Here is an 18,571-nt window from a genome sequence, read left to right as displayed (position 1 = left end):
AATGGGGTACTGAAGTTGCATGATCAGCCATGATCATATTGAATGGTGGCGCAGGCTCGAAGGGCCGAATGGCCTACTCCTGCATCTATTTTCTATGTTTCTCTTTCTCTATAAAGAATTTGATACCTAATGCTTCGATATGGGAGATCATTTTGAGCACAATGTGGTGTCTGCAACAGAATTTATTCCTAATGATTCAGTAGTGGTTAGTGAGCAAGAATTCGACCCTTTTTGGAAACGTCATAGTGCAGACTTCCTTCAGCCCTTGTCCCACTGAAAAAGCACCTCGGCTATAGTGAGTCCGATCTTCAGAGAGTAACCCCGTGGTTGATTTGCAGCCGCCCCTTTCCCAGGCCGAGTGGCCTCCCGCACAGGCCGGCCCGCTGCCTTCCCGGGCTGACTTTAAAGTTTAAGGTAGGATTGACTTGATTTCTTTATTTGTTATTGCATTATTTATTTCAGTTCTCTATTTGTTATAGAATTATTTCAACTTTTCTTTGCAAGGTTTGGTGCTTGGTGCTTTGGATGCAGGTCCTTACTTACTTACCTGCATGATTTCTTAACTCTCCGCAAGGGTTTTCTGAAGTGGCCACATACGCTGGCCTAAGTCGATTTGGAGTAAGTTTTCGCTGATCAAAGTTGTATAAATGGCCAGAACTAGCGTAAGTGGCTGGGAATGCTCCCTTTTGAAAAAAACAAAACTAAAGTTAAAAAATCGTAACTAAGTTACTCTGGAGCAAGTTTATTAGGGAAAGTGGGGATTTTTAACTTACACCAGAACAACCAACTTTCTCCAAAAAAAGGGAACAATTTTCAGCCCATAGACAGGGTTTTTAATATAAAAATAAGTAATAACATTTATTTTCTCTATGTTTTAAAACTCTAATGCTGTTGAAGCAGGCCCTATGCCTGCTGTTACCAGGCATAGTTTGAAGGATATTCGCTGGGCAGGAGTTGGGCAAATAGCCCAAATCTCTGCCTTCGAAGGCCCTTCTCCTGGGGATATGTACGATCAATCAAAAGACATTTCAACAGGTCACAACTGTCGGGTTAAGGCGCATGCGCATCGCGCGTCTAGGGCCTCTTCGGGCATACATCGTACACACTCGGGGAGGCCGCAATTTCAGGAGCCAATCATGTAAGCAAAATGTGCGGCCACTGATGGGCAACGGATCAATTCAATTGCATCGTCATTTTCTTTGGAACATTTAACCAAAATTCAACTTTGGAAGCAGAAAAATAAGCAGAAAAAAAGATTCAGGGTAATTCTAACCTTACCATTAAAGCATAAAATTACAAAGGGATATCGACAGATTAAATGAATGGGCAAAACTGTGGCAAATGCAGTTCAATGCAGGCAATTGTGGGGTCATCCACTTTGGAACTAAAAAGGATAGAACATGGTACTTTCTAAATGGTGATAGGTGGAGGTCCAAAGAGATTTGGGGGTTCAGGTTCACAGATCATTAAAATGTTATGGACAGGTACAGAAAATAATGAAACAGGCCAATGGGATGCTGGCCTTTATATCGAGAGGACTTGAGTACAAGGAGATAGAAGTTATGCTGCAGCTGTACAAATCCCTGGTTAGACCACACCTGGAGCACTGTGAGCAGTTCTGGGCACCCCACCTTAGGAAGAATAAATTGGCCTTGGAGGCAGTGCAGTGTGGGTCTACCAGAATGATACATGGCCTTCAAAGGTTAAATTACGAGGAGAGATGACACAAATTAGGGTTGTATTCCCTATAATTTAGAAGGTTAAGGGGGGATCTGATGCAGGTTTTCAGGATATTAAGGGGATTAGATAGGGTAGATAGAGAGAAACTATTTCCGCTGGTTGGGGATTCTAGGACGAGGAACATAAATTGGAACTAAAAATTAGAGCCAGACCTTTCAAAAACAACAACAACTTGTATTTATATAGCGCCTTGTATTTGTATAGGAGTGAAATTAGGAAACACTTCTACATACAAAGGGTGGTAAGTTTGGAACTCTCTTCTGAAAATGGCAATTGTTGCTCGGTCAACTGTTAATTTTAAATCGGAGATCGATAGCTTCCTGTTAACCAAAGGTATTGAGGGTATTGACGATACAAAGATGGGAGGAAAAGCAATGTGTGAGGAGGACACAAACAATCTGCACAAGGACATTGGCAGGCTAAGTGAATGGGCAAAAATTTGGCAGATGGAGTATAATGTTGGAAAGTGTGAGGTCATGCACTTTGGCAGAAAAAAATCAAAGAGTAAGATATTATTTAAATGGAGGAAGATTGCAAAGTACTGCAGTACAGCAGGACCTGGGGGTACTTGTGCATGAAACACAAAAGGATAGTATGCAGGTACAGCAAGTGATCAGGAAGGCCAATGGAATCTTGGCCTTTATTACAAAGGGGATTGAGTATAAAAGCAGGGAAGTCTTGCTACAGTTATACAGGGTATTGGTGAGGCCACACCTGCTGTACTGCGTACAGTTTTGGTTTCCATATTTACGAAAGGATACACTTGCTTTGGAGGCAGCTCAGAGAAGGTTCACTAGGTTGATTCCGGGGATGAGGGAGTTGACTTATGAGGAAAGATTGAGTAGGTTGGGCCTCTACTCATTGGAATTCAGAGGGATGAGAGGTGATCTTATCGAAATATATAAGATAATGAGGGGGCTTGACAAGATGGATGCAGAGAGGATGTTTGAACTGATGGGGAAAGACTAGAACTAGAGGGCATGATCTTAGAATAAGGGGCTGCCCATTTAAAACCGAGATGAGGAGAAATTTGTTCTCTCAGCGGGTTGTAAATCTGTGGAATTCGCTGCCTCAGAGAGCTGTGGAAGCTGAGACATTGACTAAATTTAAGGCAGGAATAGACAGTTTATTTAACGATAAGGGGATAAGGGATTATAGGGAGTGGGCAGGGAAGTGGAGCTGAGTCCATGATCTAATTGAATGACGGAGCAGGTTCGAGGGGCCGTGTAGCCTACTCCTGCTCCTATTTCTTATGTTCTGATGTTCTTATGATATGGGCCAAAGGCAGGGAGATGGAGTTAGGTCGTAGTTCAGCCACAATCTCATTGAATGGGGGAACAGGCTCGAGAGGCTGAATAGCTATTCGTATGACCATTGGTGGCTGTGCCTTCTGTTGCCTGGGCCCCAAGCTCTGAACTCCCTGCCTAAACCTCTTCGCCTCTCTTTCCTCCTTCAAGATGCTTCTTAAAACCTCCCTCTTTGACCAAGCTTTTGGTCACCTGCCCTAATTTTTCCTTATGTGTCTCGGTGTCAATTGTTTTTGTCGCATAATACTCCTGTGGAGCGCCTTGGGACATTTCACTATGTTAAAGGTGCTATATAAATATAAGTTGTTGTTGTTCTTGTTGTCAGGTCGCTCATTAAAGGGCTCCCCTCCCTCTATTATCAACGAGAGTAATTGTCACCCTACAGTTCTTAAAGGGGTTTCTCAAAGTTATACTGGTGTATTTTTTTATTCATTCCTGGGATGTGGGCGTCGTTGGCAAGGCCAGCATTTATTGCCCATCCCTAATTGCCCTTGGGAAGGTGGTGGTGATCCGCCTTCTTGAACTGCTGCAGTCCCGTGTGGTGAAGGTGCTCCCACAGTGCTGTCAGGGAGGGAGTTCCAGGATTTTGAACCAGCGACAATGAAGGAATGATGATATATTTACAAGTCAGGGTGGTGTGTGACTTGGAGGGGAACTTGCAAGTGATGTTGTTCCCATGCGCCTGCTGCCCTTGTCCTTCTAGTGGTAGACATCGCGGGTTTGGGGGGTGCTGCCCAGAAGCTGTGGCGAGTTGCTGCAGTGCATCTTGTAGATGGTACACACTGCAGCCACGGTACATCGGTGATGGAGAGAGTGAATGTTTAAGGTAGTGGATGGCATGCCGATCAAGTGAGCTGCTTTATCCTGGGTGGTGTCGAACTTCTTGAGTGTTGTTGCAGCTGCACACATCCAGGCAGGTGGAGAGTATTCCATCACACTCCTGACTTGTGCCTTGTAGATGGTGGAAAGGCTTTGGGGAGTCAGGAGGAGAGACACTCACCGCAGAATACCCAGCCTCTGATCTGCTTTTGTAGCCACAGTATTTATGTGGCTGGCCCAGTTAAGTTTATGGTCAATGCTGATCCCCACAATGTAGATGGTGGGGGATTCGGCGATGGTAATGCCGTTGAATGTCAAGAGGCAGTGGTTAGACTCTCGCTTGTTGGAGATGGACATTGCCTGGCACTTGTGTGGCGTGAATGTTACTTGCTACTTATCAGCCCAAGGCAGTATGTTGTCCAGGTCTTGCTGCATGTGGCCATCGACTGTTTCATTTGACTCCATTCAGGAACGAGCGAGAGACACACCATAGAATCAGAGAAAAAAGACAATCAAGAAGGAGGCCATTTGGCCCATCGTGTCCGCGCCGGCCAACAAAGAGCCATCCATCCTAATCCTGCCTTCCAGCACTATGTCCATAGCCCTGTAGGTTACGGCTCTTCAAGTGCACATCCAAGTACTTTTTAAATGTGGTGAGGGTTTCCACCTCTACCACCCTTTCAGGCCATGAGTTCCAGACCCCCACTACCCTCTGGGTGAACAAATGTTTCCTCAAAACCCCTCTAAATCTCTCCCAAATGACTTTAAATCTATGCTTCCTGGTTATTGACCTCTCTGCTAGGGGAAATAGGTCCTTCCTATCCATTCCATCCAGGCCCCTCATAATTTTATATACCTGAATTAAATCTCCCCTCAGCCTCCTCTGTTCCAAGGAAAACAATCCCAGCCTATCCAATCTTTCTTCATAGCTAAAGTTTTCCAGTCCTGGCAACATCCTCGTAAATCTCCTCTGCACCTTTTCTAATGCAATCACATCTTTCCAGTAATGTGGTGAGCAGAACTGCACGCAGTACTCTAGCTGTGACCTAACTAGTGTTTTATTCAGTTCAAGTATAACCTGCCTGCTCCTGTATTCCATGCCTCAGCTAATAAAGGCAAATATTCCGTATGTCTTCTTAACCACCTTATCTACCTGGCCTGCTATCTTCAGGGATCTGTGGACCTGCACTCCAAGGTCCCTTTGTCTCAGTATCCTCCCATTTATTGTGTATTCCCTTGCCTTGTTGCCCCGACACAAATGCATTACCTCACACTTCTCCGGGTTCAATTCAGTTTGCCACTTTTCTGCCCACCTGATCGATATCTTCCTGCAGTCTACAGCTTTCCTCCTCAGCTTTCCTCCTCACTGTCAACCACACGGACAATCTTTGTATCATCTGCGAATTTCTTTATCTTGACACAACAGGTTTTATGTGAAGAAACCACAACCAGCAAAAAGAACGAGGTAACTCATCGCAACGGTATAGTTTTACCTAACTGAAATAATTTGTATTTATCTTCCAGCTTGGACATATATATGAAGCGATCAGTCTGACGGATTTAAACGCAGAGTCAAGTAGGCCTTTGACGAGAGAACAATCATCCCTTTATGCCACTATAAAATAGAGCTTATTACCATATTGGTTTGCTGGAGTGGTAAAGTCACCCAGCATGTTCATGTCAGGAGAACACTTTCTCAAAAGAACTCTGGGCCCAAGCATGCCTTAATTCCCAGCTTTCCGCAGAACCCTGTTGTTCCTCTCTCGCACCATTGACGTTGACACATTCCCCTTGGCCACGATTCTAATCGATCTGCTGGGCAGATGTGTCTGGGACGCCCTCCCTCCGATTTTACTCACCATTTGAAATGGATTGGGATGTAAAGCGCGGGTTTGACCGAAAGGTTGCCATGTTCCCGCCAGGCGGAGAGGGTTAGAATCGGGGCTGTGTCTGTTCTCCATGGTCTGCAGATTTCATGGTATTCAAAGCTGTCTTCTTTTTAATTATTGTTTGTCAAATTCCTGTCATAACAATGTAAGAAATGGGAGCAGGAGTAGGCCATTCGGCCCCTCAATCCTGCTCCGCCATTCAATATCATGGCTGATCTTCGACCTCAACTCCACTTTCCTTGCCTGATCTCCATATCCCACAATTCCCCTAGAGTCCAAAAATCTATCTATCTCAGCCTTGAATATAAACGTCTGAGCCTCCACAGCCCTCTGTGGTAGAGTATTCCAAAGATACACCACCCTGAGTGAAGAAATTCCTCCTCATCTCAGTCCTAAATGGCTGACCCCTTATTCTGAGTCTGTGACCCCTGGTTCTACACCTTCCAGCCATGGGAAACAATCTTTCAGCATCTATCCTGTCAATCACCCTCAGAATCTTTTCTTTTTTTATTATTCGATCGGGATGTGGGCGTCACTGCCAAGGCCAGTATTTATTGCCCATCCCTAATCGCCCTTGAGAAGGTGGTGGTGAGCCGCCTTCTTGAACCGCTGCAGTCCCGTGTGGTGAAGGTACACCCACAGTGCTGTTAGGGAGGGAGTTCCAGGGTTTTTGACCCAGCGATGATGAAGGAACGGCCAATATATTTCCAAGTCAGGATGGTGTCTGACTTGGAGGGGAAGTTGCAGGTGATGGTGCTCCCATGCGCCTGCTGCCCTGTATGTTTCAATGAGATCTCCTCTCATTCTACTCAACACCTGAGAGCATAGGCCTAATCTACTCAATCTGTCCTCATAGGACAACCCTTTCAGAAGGTTGTGGGTTCAAGTCCCACTCCAGGGACTTAAGCACAAAAAAAATCTAGGCTGACACTCCAGTGCAGTGCTGAGGGACTGTTGCACTGTCGGAGGTGCCATCTTTCAGATGAGACGTTAAACCGAGGCACCGTCTGCTCTCTCAAGTGGACGTAAAAGATCCCATGACACTATTTTGAAGAAGAGCAGGAAAGTTATCCCCGGTGTCCTGGCCAATATTTACCCCTGAATAAGCATAACAGAAAAACAGATTATCATTATTACATTTCTGTTTGTGGGAGCTTGCTGTACGCAAATTGGCTGCCGCATTTCCCACATTACAACAGTGCCGACACTCCAAAAGTACTTCATTGCCGATAAAGCAGTTTGAGACGTCTGGTAGTCATGAAAGGCGCTATATAAATGCAAGTCGTCCTCCCTCACTCCCTTCCTTCATCTTATTAAATGGCGGAGAAGGTTCGAGAGGCCCTATGGCCTACTCCTGCTCCTATGTCTTATGTTCTTGTATAGTGTGGTGCATTTTTCATGAGAGTGTTTTGACGAATTTGGAGGCTACTCAGCATTTTCATACGTGTATCTTTTTCAATTTAGTATGAAAATAGAAATGGGATAAAGTACAGCACATGCTGTATTGTATAGTTACTGATATTCACGACTGTAAATAAATAAAAAGAATGCCCTGTGGTGATATGTTTCTGGTTATTTCTCAATACCAAGTTACAGTTGAAGTTGGGATTGCAACTCTCTTAGAACACCCACCATTCTTGAATGGGGACAAGATGATCCATTGTCTCGGCCAAAGCAGATCGCAGGCAGGCAGCAGTCATAGAATCAGAGACGTTTGCGGCACAGAAGGAGGCCACTCAGCACATCATGTCCCCGCCAACCGATAAAGACCTACCCAGCCTAATCCCACTTTCCAGCTCTTGGTCCATAGCCCTGTAGGTTACGGCACTTTAAGTGCACATCCAAGTACTTTTTAAATGTGATGAGAGTTTCTGCCTCTACCACCCTTTCAGGCAGTTAGATTCGCTTAAATTACTTGAATGTTTAACTGTGCTTTTCTGCCCTTTTCCCTATTTCTATGGACAAAACTCAAAACATTAGTTCGGCCACAGCTAGAGTACTGCATGCAGTTCTGGTCACCACATTACAGGAAAGATGTGATTGCACCAGAGAGGGTACAAAGGTGTAACCGATTCTTAAGCAAGTGCAGGGGCAGTGAAAGTGGGGAGGAAAGAACAAAAGGTCTGTGATAGGGAGGGAGGCAGGAGAGATTTGAGAGACAAAAGGGATGATGGGCAGAAATGAGATGGTAATGGCATAAGTTAAGAAACAAAAGATGAGTCTGGAGAGGGTGTGAATGGCAGAATAATTACCAGCTGTCATGGGAAACAGAGAATAAATAAATAAATAAAAAGGGGGGGCTTGTAAAAAAAGGGAGGAAATGGAGGGAAACATGGGCAGAGGTTCTGGTCTGAAATTGGTGAACTTGATGTTGAGTCCAGAAGGCTGTAAAGTGCCTAAATGAAATATAAGGTACTGTTCCTCGAGATTGCGTTAAGTTTCATTGGAACCATGCAAGAGGCCGAGGACGGAGAGGTTGGAGTGGGAGTGGAGCAGGGAATTAAAGTGACAGGTGACCGGAAGCTCAGGGTCACACTTACAGATGGAACGGAGGTGTTCGGCAAAGTGCTCACCCAATCTGTGTTTGGTCTCCGCAATGTAGAGGAGACCACATCGTGAGCAGCGAATACAGAATACTACAGTATACAAAGATCTGGGTGGTTGATTTTTGAAGCAGGATTTTGTAAAGAGATGTTCTGATGCTGATGGAGGAAGAATTGACCACGGGCAACGTTGGTGCCTTTAGAAACATGAGTAAGATGGACATTGAAGATTGTAGCTGAACATGTCCTACCTCTTTAGCATCACTCTCGTGTTTCTTGTATAGTCCTGCTAATATGCTGTCAGGAACTACATGTCATCTGAAGGGCAGTCCTGATCATCTCTGATGAGCTGAAATAAAAAATTGGAAGAGGTCAAAGGTGGAACATTTCTTAAGTTTGATGACACGCACCCGCACTATTCCAACAACAACTACAACTTTTATTTATATAGCACCTTTAACATAGTAAAACGTCCCAATGTGCTTCACAGCAGTGTAATAAGCCAAAACAGGTAAATTAGACACCGACCACGTTAGAAGAAATTATGGCTGGGGTTGTCAGCATACATGTGGAAACTGACTTCATGATATCGCATGATATCACCAAGGGGCAGCTTATAGATGAGACATAGGAAGGGGCCAAGGAGGTAACGATGTAGGAGTGGGAAGAGAAGCCATTGCGGGTGATTATCTGGCTACAATTAGATCGATAAGAATGGAACCAGGCGAGTGTAGTCCCACCGAGCTGGACGATGGTGGAGAGGCGTTGAGAAGGATAGAGTGGTCAACCGTGTCAAAGGCTGCAGACAGGTCCAGAAGGACGAGGAGGGGTAGTTTGCCTTTGTCACAGTCACAAAGGATGTCAGTTGTGACTTTGATGAGAGCAGTTTCAATACTGTGGCAGGGGCGGAAACCAGATTGAAGGGATTCAAACATGGAGTTGCGTGAAAGATGATCATGGATTTGGGAGGCGAGAACTTGTTCGTGGACTTTGGACAGGAAAGGGAGGTGGGAGATGGGGTGATAGCTAGCAAGCACAGTGGGGCCAAGGGTTGTTTTTTTGAGGAGAGGGGTGATGACGGCAGATTTGAAGGAGACGGGAACAGTACCCGAGGAGAGAGAACCGTTAACAATGTCAGCGAACATGGGAGCCAGAAAGGTTAGTTGGGTGGTCAGCAGTTTAGTGAGAATAGGGTTCAGGGAGCAGGAAGTAGGTCTCATGGACAAGGTGAGCGTGGAGAGGTCAAGAGGGGAAATCAGAGAGAAACTGAAAACTATTCCAGCAGCAACCACAGGAAAACCATGTGTAGTGAGAGCATTCAGGAGCTAATATCTAGAGGTAGCTCATGGACTCTCAGAATTAGTGTTGCACCTTTCCAGGATCAGCTCCTCTGATGGGGATGTTTTGGGCTCTTGTGCTGATCTCTGTGAGTGTGCAGAATGTCCCTGATACCTGGCCAGCACTGGGTCCATGAACTAATTGGTCAATGAAGGTGTCAGTCAGTCTCACTGGCCGATTCAAACCAAGCAAGGAACTACTTACCCCAAAGAGCGATCTCCAGCACTTGTTATTCATCTTAATGTCAGTGTCACAGTGTCAACTCGTGGCTCAGTGGGTAGCAAACAAGCCTGAGTCAGAAGGTTGTGGGTTCAAGTCCCACTCCAGGGACTTGAGCACAAAAATCTCGGCTGACACTCCCAGTGCAGTGCTGAGGGTGTGCTGCACTGTTGGAGGGGCAGTGCTGAGGGAGGGCCGCACTGTTGGAGGGGCAGTGCTGAGGAAGGGCCGCACTGTTGGAGGGGCAGTACTGAGGGAGCGTCGCACTGTTGGAGGGGCAGTGCTGAGGGAGCGCCGGCCGCACTGTCAGAGGGGCAGTAATGTGGGAGCCTCCGCTGCACTGTTGGAGGGGCAGTACTGAGGGAGCGCCGGCCGCACTGTCAGAGGGGCTGTATTGAGAGAGCACTGCACTGTCGGAGGGGCAGTACTGAGGGAACATTGCACTGTCAGAGGTGCCGCCTTTCGGATGAGACGTTAAACCGAGGCCCCGTCTGCTCTCTCAGGTGGACGTTAAAGATCCCACGGCCACTATTGGAAGAAGAGCAGGGCAGTTCTTCCCAGTGTCCTGGGCCAATATTTATCCCTCAACCAACATCACTAAAACAGATTATCTGGTCATTATCACATTGCTGTTTGTGAGAGCTTGCTTGTGCGAAAATTAGCTGTTGTGTTTCCCACATTACAACAGTGACCATACTCCAAAAGTACTTCAGTGGCTGTAAAGTGCTTTGGTACATCCGGTGGTCGTGAACGGCGCTATATAAATCCAAGTTTTTCTTTCTTATTTAGTCTACTCAGTCTCTGCTCATTCCAGGAACTGGTCCAGTGAACCTTTGTTGCACTCCCTCCAAGGCAAGTATGTCTTTCCTTAGATAAGGAGACCAGAACTGTGTTCAGTATTTTGATGAAGACTTCCGAATAAGCTCTGCTGAATCAAGAGGAACACGTCTTTTCATTGCATGCATTCAAGCGGAACACATAGGATATCAAGCCAGATCTACGACCACATCCGTGTCTAACCCGCAATGTAATAAGGGTCAGTACGATTTAAGATCTACTCGATGTGAAGTATATTGAGGCGTTTCAGAGAAACATGACCAGAACCTCGTTTAATGCAAATCTTCATTTATTTTTTACTCAGCATCGGTTCTGGAATAAATTTCCTCCTGCCACAGGCAGCCCTGGTGATTTGAGTGTCTGAGCTGTGTGAGAAAGGAGACTGGCAGTGTGCCAAGTATGCAGTCGGTAATAGCTAATTAGGGAAGAAGTTTTGCAGTGACCCTGATACTTCGTTCAACTAAACGATATTTCATGAGGTGCAATTCAGTTGTTATCCCGGGCGGAACAATAAGAATAAAAGAACTAGGAGCAGGAGTCGGCTTCTCGAGCCTGCTCCGCCATTCAATAAGATTATGGCCGATCTGATCATGGACTCAGCTCCACTTCCCTGCCCACTGCCCATAACCCTTGACTCTCTTATCATTCAAAATCTGTCTATCTCCACCTTAAATATATTCAATGACCCAGCCTCCACAGCTCTCTGGGGCATATAATTCCACAGATTCATGACCCTCTGAGAGAAGTAATTCCTCCTCATCTCCGTCTTAAATGGGCGGCCACTTATTCTGAGACTATGCCCCATAGTTCTAGATTCCCCCACGAGGGGAGACATCCTCTCTACATCTACCCTGTCAAGCCCCCTCTGAATCTTATGTTTCAAAAGATCACCTCTCATTCTTCTAAACTCCAATGAGTGTAGGCCCAACCTGCTCAACCTTTCTTCATAAGACAACTCCTTCATCTCCGGAATCAACCTCATGAACCTTCTCTGAACTGCCTCCAATGCAAGTATATCCTTCCTTAAATAAGGAGACCAAAACTGTACACAGTACTCCAGGTGTGGTCTCACCAACACCCTGTACAGTTGTAGCAGGACTTCCCTACTTTTATATTCCATCCCCCTTGCAATAAAGGCCAACATTCCAGGAATTAACCTAGTGGACCTTCTCTGAACTGCCTCCAATACAAGTGCTTGAAAGTTTCACAGAGAAGGCAAGTTATTTTATTAAACAGGGGAGGAAAGAGCATGTAATATAACAAGTGCTGAATGTCAGTGGCCTGGTTTTTAGCTCTGAAAATATTGGTTTCCAAGGTGTCGTTTATTTGTGGTCAGAGGCGCACCAGAAGAATACGCCTCCGACCCGAAAACAAAATCCGAAAGTACCTGGTGTCTCCGGAACGGGTCCTGGGCCTATAGGCAAACGTCTGTGGAAAGGCCCACGTGATCCCAGGGTCGCAGGAGGTTCAGAAGCGTCCTGGGCCCACTAATTAGAAAAGAGGATTCCTCATAAGCTTATGTGGACTCCATTAATGAACAGAATCCCCATAAGCTTATGAGAAATTCTGCGCTGGGAAAAGGTTTGTGTTTGCAGCCGCAAAGTTCACCAGCTGGGCCCTGAGTGTGGGGCGGAGCGCTAAGGGAGGCGGTCCACATCTCACTCAGGGCGGAAGGCCGGCTGAGCATGGGATAATCCCCAGGTAAAGAGCCGGCCTCGGAGCGCCTTCAGAGAGGCTTCGGTGGAACAAAAGAAAATCATCAAAACCCACCAAAAACATTCCCAATACCTCACTGATGCCTCATCCACCTGAGTCCCAAAAATAAAAATATAAAGAACACTCACACTTACCTCAGGGCGACATTCCTTCCCTCACTGCGGCCACTACAGCTCGGACCTCCCGCTTTCACAGGCGGTCCCACCAGGGCGCACTGTGGGGCGCGATGGATCGGGCATGGACCAAATATCGAGCCGGTGTCACAAACTGGGACTCTCAACACCGGCTCACTTCTCCCAGGCAGTACTGCTCCCCGCCTACACTAAACCTGGCACACCGGCTCACCTCCCCCGGGCAGTGCAGCTCCCCGCCCCCACTAAACCCAACACACCGGCTCACCTCTCCCTGGCAGTATTGCTCCCCGCCCCCACTAAACCCGGCACACCGGCTCACCTCTCCCGGGCAGTACTGCTACCCGCCTACACTAAACCCGGCACACCGGCTCACCTCCCCCGGGCAGTACTGCTCCCCGCCCCCACTAAACCCAACACACCGGCTCACCTCTCCCGGGCAGTACTGCTCCCCGGCTCCACTAAACCCGGTACACCGGCTCACCTCTCCCGGGCAGTACTGCTCCCCGCCACTAAATCCGACACACCGGCTCACCTCTCCCGGGCAGTACTGCTTCCCACCCCCACTAAACCCGACACACCGGCTCACCTCTCCCGGGCAGTACTGCTCTCCGCCCCCACTAAACCCGACACACCGGTTCACCTCTCCCGGGCAGTACTGCTCCCCGGCTCCACTAAACCCGGCACACCGGCTCACCTCTCCCGGGCAGTACTGCTCCCCGCCCCCACACCCAGCACACCGGCTCACCTCTCCCGGGCAGTACTGCTCCCCGGCTCCACTAAACCCGACACACCAGCTCACCTCTCCCGGGCAGTACTGCTCCCCGGCTCCACTAAACCCGGCACACCGGCTCACCTCTCCCGGGCAGTACTGCTTCCCGCCCCCACTAAACCCGACACACCGGCTCACCTCTCCCGGGCAGTACTGCTCTCCGCCCCCACTAAACCTGGCACACCGGCTCACCTCTCCCGGACAGTACTGCTTCCCGCCCCCACGAAACCCGACACACCGGCTCGCCTCTCCCAGGCAGTACTGCTCCCCATCCCCACACCCGGCACACCGGCTCGCCTCTCCCGGGCAGTACTGCTCCCCATCCCCACGCCCGGCACACCGGCTCGCCTCTCCCGGGCAGTGCCGCTCCCCATCCCCACACCCGGCACACCGCTCCCGGGCAGTACTGCTCTCCACCCCCACTAAACCCGACACACCGGCTCGCCTCTCCCGGGCAGTACTGCTCCCCATCCCCACACCCGGCACACCGGCTCATCTCTCCCGGGCAGTGCCACTCCCCGCCCCCACTAAACCCGGCACATCGGCTCACCTCTCCCGGGCAGTACTGCTCCTTCCCCCACTAAACCCGGCACACCGGCTCGCCTCTCCCGGGCAGTACTGCTCCCCGTCCCCACTAAACGCGGCACACCGGCTCACCTCTCCCGGTCAGTACTGCTCCCCGCCCCCACTAAACCCGGCACACCGCCTCACCTCTCCCGGTCAGTACTGCTCCCCGCCTCCACTAAACCAGGCACACCGGCTCACCTCTCCCGGGCAGTACTGCTCCCCGCCTCCACTAAACCAGGCACACCGGCTCACCTCTCCCGGGCAGTACTGCTCCTTCCCCCCACTAAACCCGGCACACCGCCTCACCTCTCCCGGTCAGTACTGCTCCCCGCCCCCACACCCAGCACACCGGCTCACCTCTCCCGGGCAGTACTGCTCCCCGCCTCCACTAAACCAGGCACACCGGCTCACCTCTCCCGGGCAGTACTGCTCCTTCCCCCCACTAAACCCGGCACACCGGCTCACCTCCCCCGGGCAGTACTGCTCCCCGCCCCCACTAAACCCGGCACACCGGCTCACCTCTCCCAGGCAGTACTGCTCCCTGCTCCCACTAAACCCGACACACCGGCTCACCTCTCCCGGGCAGTACTGCTCCCCGCCCCCACACCCGGCACACCGGCTCACCTCTCCCAGGCAGTACTGCTCCCCACCACCACTAAGCCCAGCACCCAATGTGCCGACGGGGTGCTGGAAGCTGCCCACCTGCCCAGGAATGATTTTCACCGCCATTGCCAATCCTCCGGGGCGCTAACAGGGACAGCAACGGACTGAAAATCCAGCCTCGCGTCTTGAAAGGAAAAATATGCCCTGCAAAAAGTTACTAGCTTTAATTGAATAAGCAACGCCTCAATTTCAAAATTCTCATCCTGGTTTTCAAATCACTCCATGGCCCTCACATTCTCCCTTTCTCTGTAAGCTCCTCACACCCCTCCAATTCTCATCCTCCTGTTCAAATCCCTCCATGGCCCCTTTCCCCCTCCTTATCTCTGTAATCTCCTCCAGCCCCTACAGTTCTCATCCTCCTGTTCAAATCCCTCCATGGCACCTCGCCCCTCTCCCTATCGCTGTAACCTCCTCCTCCTAAAACCGCACCCCCCCTTCCCCACCGAGATATCTGCACTCCTCAAATTCTGCCCTCTTGAGCATCCCTGATTATAATCGCTCAACCATCGGTGGCTGTACCTTCCGCTGCTTGGGCCCCAAGCTCAGGAACTCCCTGCCTAAACCTTTCCGCCTCTCTACCTCTCTTTCCTCCTTCAAGACGCTCGTTAAAACCTACCTCTTCGACCAATCTTTTGGTCACTTGCACTAATTTCTCCTCATGCGGCTCAGTGTCAAATTTTTTAAATCTCATAATATTCCTGTGAAGCGCCTCAGGACATTTCACTACGTTAAAGGCGCTATATAAATACAAGTTATTGTCGTTGATAAAATATCAAATAACAGTTTAATTTCTGTTTCTGCATTAGCTATATTGGACTGACACTGTGTCCAGTTACTTGCTGACAGACAGGATGTGGGTGAGATATAGCTGCAACTCAGGCAGACAAAATTTCCGTCATTAAAACCACATCTGTTCCTATTTTTATGTCTAACTGCTTCTGTATCACAGCAGAATTGAACACGTATCAAATGACAATCGTCAAGAGTCTTCGTCTTAGGCAGTCCCTCGAATCGAGGATGACTTGCATCCACGCCAAAAAGGAAGAGTTCGATGAGTTCACAGGTGTTTCCATGAAGGACCTAATATTCCAGGTCCCAAACTCCATGTTGCAGGGTGGAAGATGCCTGTGTGTGGATTTTTTAACACCAGCCACCACACGGGCTTGACAGAGCGAGGTCTTGGTCCAGTGGTAAGGATTAACCAAGACGACTGGAGACCAGTTCTGCTGCACAGACCTAGGGCGCACACATATTGCAATGTGGGCTGGCCCGTGCTGCTCCTGGGCCCTCGCCTCTTCTGGGCCCCGAACTCACACCTCTCCTTCGCCCCGACCTCGCTGCTCCTTCGCCCCGACCTCGCTGCTCCTGCTGTACCTGCCACGCACGTTCCAATCAGCGACCTGGACCTTGGTGACATCCAATCCAGTCGCTCTCTTCGCTGCCGTCGTCCCCCGGACTAGCTCGTGCTGCTGCCTGGAGTGGTACACTCCTTTTAAGGCCCCGACCTGCCGCAGATGTTCCCTCGCAGGTCGGGGCCGCCGCGCTGTCAAGAGGGTATACATATCAGGAAAGGATGAACAGGCTGGGTCTCTTTACTATTGAAAAAAGAAGTCTGAGAGGTGACTTAATAGGTTTTTAAAATGATGAAAGGTTTTGATAGAGTGGATGCAGAGAGAATGTTTCCACTTGTGGGGAAGAGCAGAACTAGAGGCCATCAATATAAGATAGTCACCAAGAAATCCAATAGGGAATTCAGAATAAACATCTTTACCCAGAGAGTGGTGAGAATGTGGAACTCGGGAGTGGTTGAAGCAACTAGTACACTAGTACAGATGCATTTAAGGGGAGGCTAGACAAGTATATGAGGGAGAAGGGAATAGAGGGCTATGCTGATAGATTTAGATGAGGAAAGGCGGGTGAAGGCTCGAGTGGAGCATAAACGCCGGCATGGAGTGGTTGGGCCGATTGGCTTGTTTCCGTGCCGTATATCGATGTAATCCTATTGTCAATTCAACAATTCAAAAAATTGCAGATGCAAGTGGATATGGAGAAGGCATCTATGACTCCATGCAGAAAGCTCCAAAGGATTGGTTGTCACTACAGAGAAATGTGGCAGGACAGGGTAACGAAGCAGTTAATAAAGCATGCGGGATCCTGGGCTTTATAAATAGAGGCTTGGAGTACACAATCCAGGAAGTTATGCTCAACCGAGGGATCACAAATATAAGGTCGATGTTAATCAATCGACTAAGGAATTCAGGAGAAGCTTATTGGCCCTGATATTGCGGCCTCTCTGGATGCGCACGATGTGACCTCATGCCCGAAGAGCCCTCGCAGATTCCAGGGTTAAATGCGCAAAGTGCACGCGACGAAATCCAGCACTTGCGATTTGTCAAAATTTATTTTGACAGTTCCAACGCATCCCCAGGAGAAGTGCTATTTGCCCAACTCTTGCTCAGCGAATGTCCTTCGAACTCTTACGCCTGGTAACAGCAGGTATAGGGCCTGATTTTACCAGCATAAGAGTTTTAAAAGATAGAAGAAATTAAGTTTTATCACAAATTTTTATATTAAAAACGCTGTCCATTAAGGTAAGTTTATTTTTAAAGAAAGAAAGACTTGGATTTAATTGGTGCCTTTCATGACCACCGGACATCCCAAAGCGCTTTACAGCCAATGAAGTACTTTTTGGAGTGCAATGTGGGAAACGCGGCAGTCAATTATCGCACAGCAAGTTCCCACAGACAGCAACGTGATAATGACCAGATCATCTGTTTTTTTGTTGTTGATTGACAAAATTATTGGCCAGGACACCGGGGATAACTCCCCTGCTCTTCTTCAAAATAGTGCCGTGGGATCTTTTACGTCCACCTAAGAGAGGAGATGGGGCCGAGGTTGAACATCTCATCCGTTTAAATCTGTTAAAACATTTCTTAAACATTTTCAAAATAATAAATATTTTCCTAACACATTTAATTTAATTCAATTTCAATTAATTTTAATAGGTGAGGTGTTTTTTTAATTTGTGTGTTGTGTTTCTGTGTTTTTGAGGGGTATTCCCATTGATAGTAATGGGAGCTCTGTACAAACAGAACTCACTATTACTATCAATGAGAATACTCCATGTTCTTTGGTGGTCCAGGCCCACGCGATCCCAGGATGCCCGTACGATCCCAGGATATGTGGAGTGCGTGTCTAGACCTCCCCGGAGCGCAAGTCTTCGTTCCTCCAGGACTACCAGGTACTTTTGTAAAAAGCATTTCGGTCGGAGACATCCGCCCGCGGGAAGCCTCCGACCACAATTTCTGGCCCGTTTTCTCAGAGAGTGCTGTGCATGTGGAACAATGCACTACCACATGGTGGGCGTGAGGTGGATTTCAGAGTTGGATTTGCTGGGCCGCTAGGTGAGTACATGAGGGAGTAAGGAATAGCAAGATATAGCGGTTCGGTACAACTGAGCGGTTTGTTGGGCCATTTCAAGTTAAGAGTCTACCACATTGCTGTGGGTCTGAAGTCACATATAGGCCCAGACCGGTTAAGGACGGCAGATTAACTTCTCAAAAGGACATTAGTGAACCAGTTGGGTTTTTACCACAATCCAGTTGTTTCATGGTCACACGAACTTTTTAAATCCAGATTTATTTAACTAACGTGAATTTAGATTCCCCAGCTGCCGTGGTGGGATTTGAACTCATGTCTCTGGATTAATAGTCCACACTTCTGGATTACTGGTCCAGCAACAGAACCACTATGTTATCGTACAAAAACAGTTTATCTGGTCATTATCACGTTGCTGCCTGTGGGAGCTTGCTGTGCGCAAATTGGCTGTCGTGTTTCCTACATTACAACAGTGACGACACTCCAAAAAGTACTTCATTGGCTGTAAAGCGCTTTGGGAATCCGGTGGTTGTGAAAGGCGCTATATAAATGCAAGTTTTTCTTTACATAGGAGAGTAAAGAATAACAGGATATGTTGGTTGGGTGGGATGTGTTAACTTGGTTTGAGGCATGTGTGCAGCATAAACAGCGG

At 48.3% G+C, this 18,571-nt stretch overlaps 1 long non-coding RNA gene across 1 annotated transcript in view; it reads right to left on the bottom strand.

Moving 5' to 3' along the window:
- Positions 1-516: 516 nt before the first annotated feature.
- Positions 517-18,571, bottom strand: part of LOC139230448 (uncharacterized) — a 31,665-nt gene continuing 13,610 nt past the window's right edge. The window contains exons 3-4 of the long non-coding RNA XR_011587926.1: positions 8,550-8,647; positions 517-683 (exon numbers count right to left, since the gene is read on the bottom strand). This is a non-coding gene — a long non-coding RNA (uncharacterized lncRNA). The remainder of the gene's footprint in view (positions 684-8,549; positions 8,648-18,571) is intronic.

Source organism: Pristiophorus japonicus, chromosome 19, assembly GCF_044704955.1.
Source record: "Pristiophorus japonicus isolate sPriJap1 chromosome 19, sPriJap1.hap1, whole genome shotgun sequence".
NCBI lineage: Eukaryota > Metazoa > Chordata > Chondrichthyes > Pristiophoridae > Pristiophorus > Pristiophorus japonicus.
This window is presented reverse-complemented; position numbering and strand designations above follow the sequence as displayed.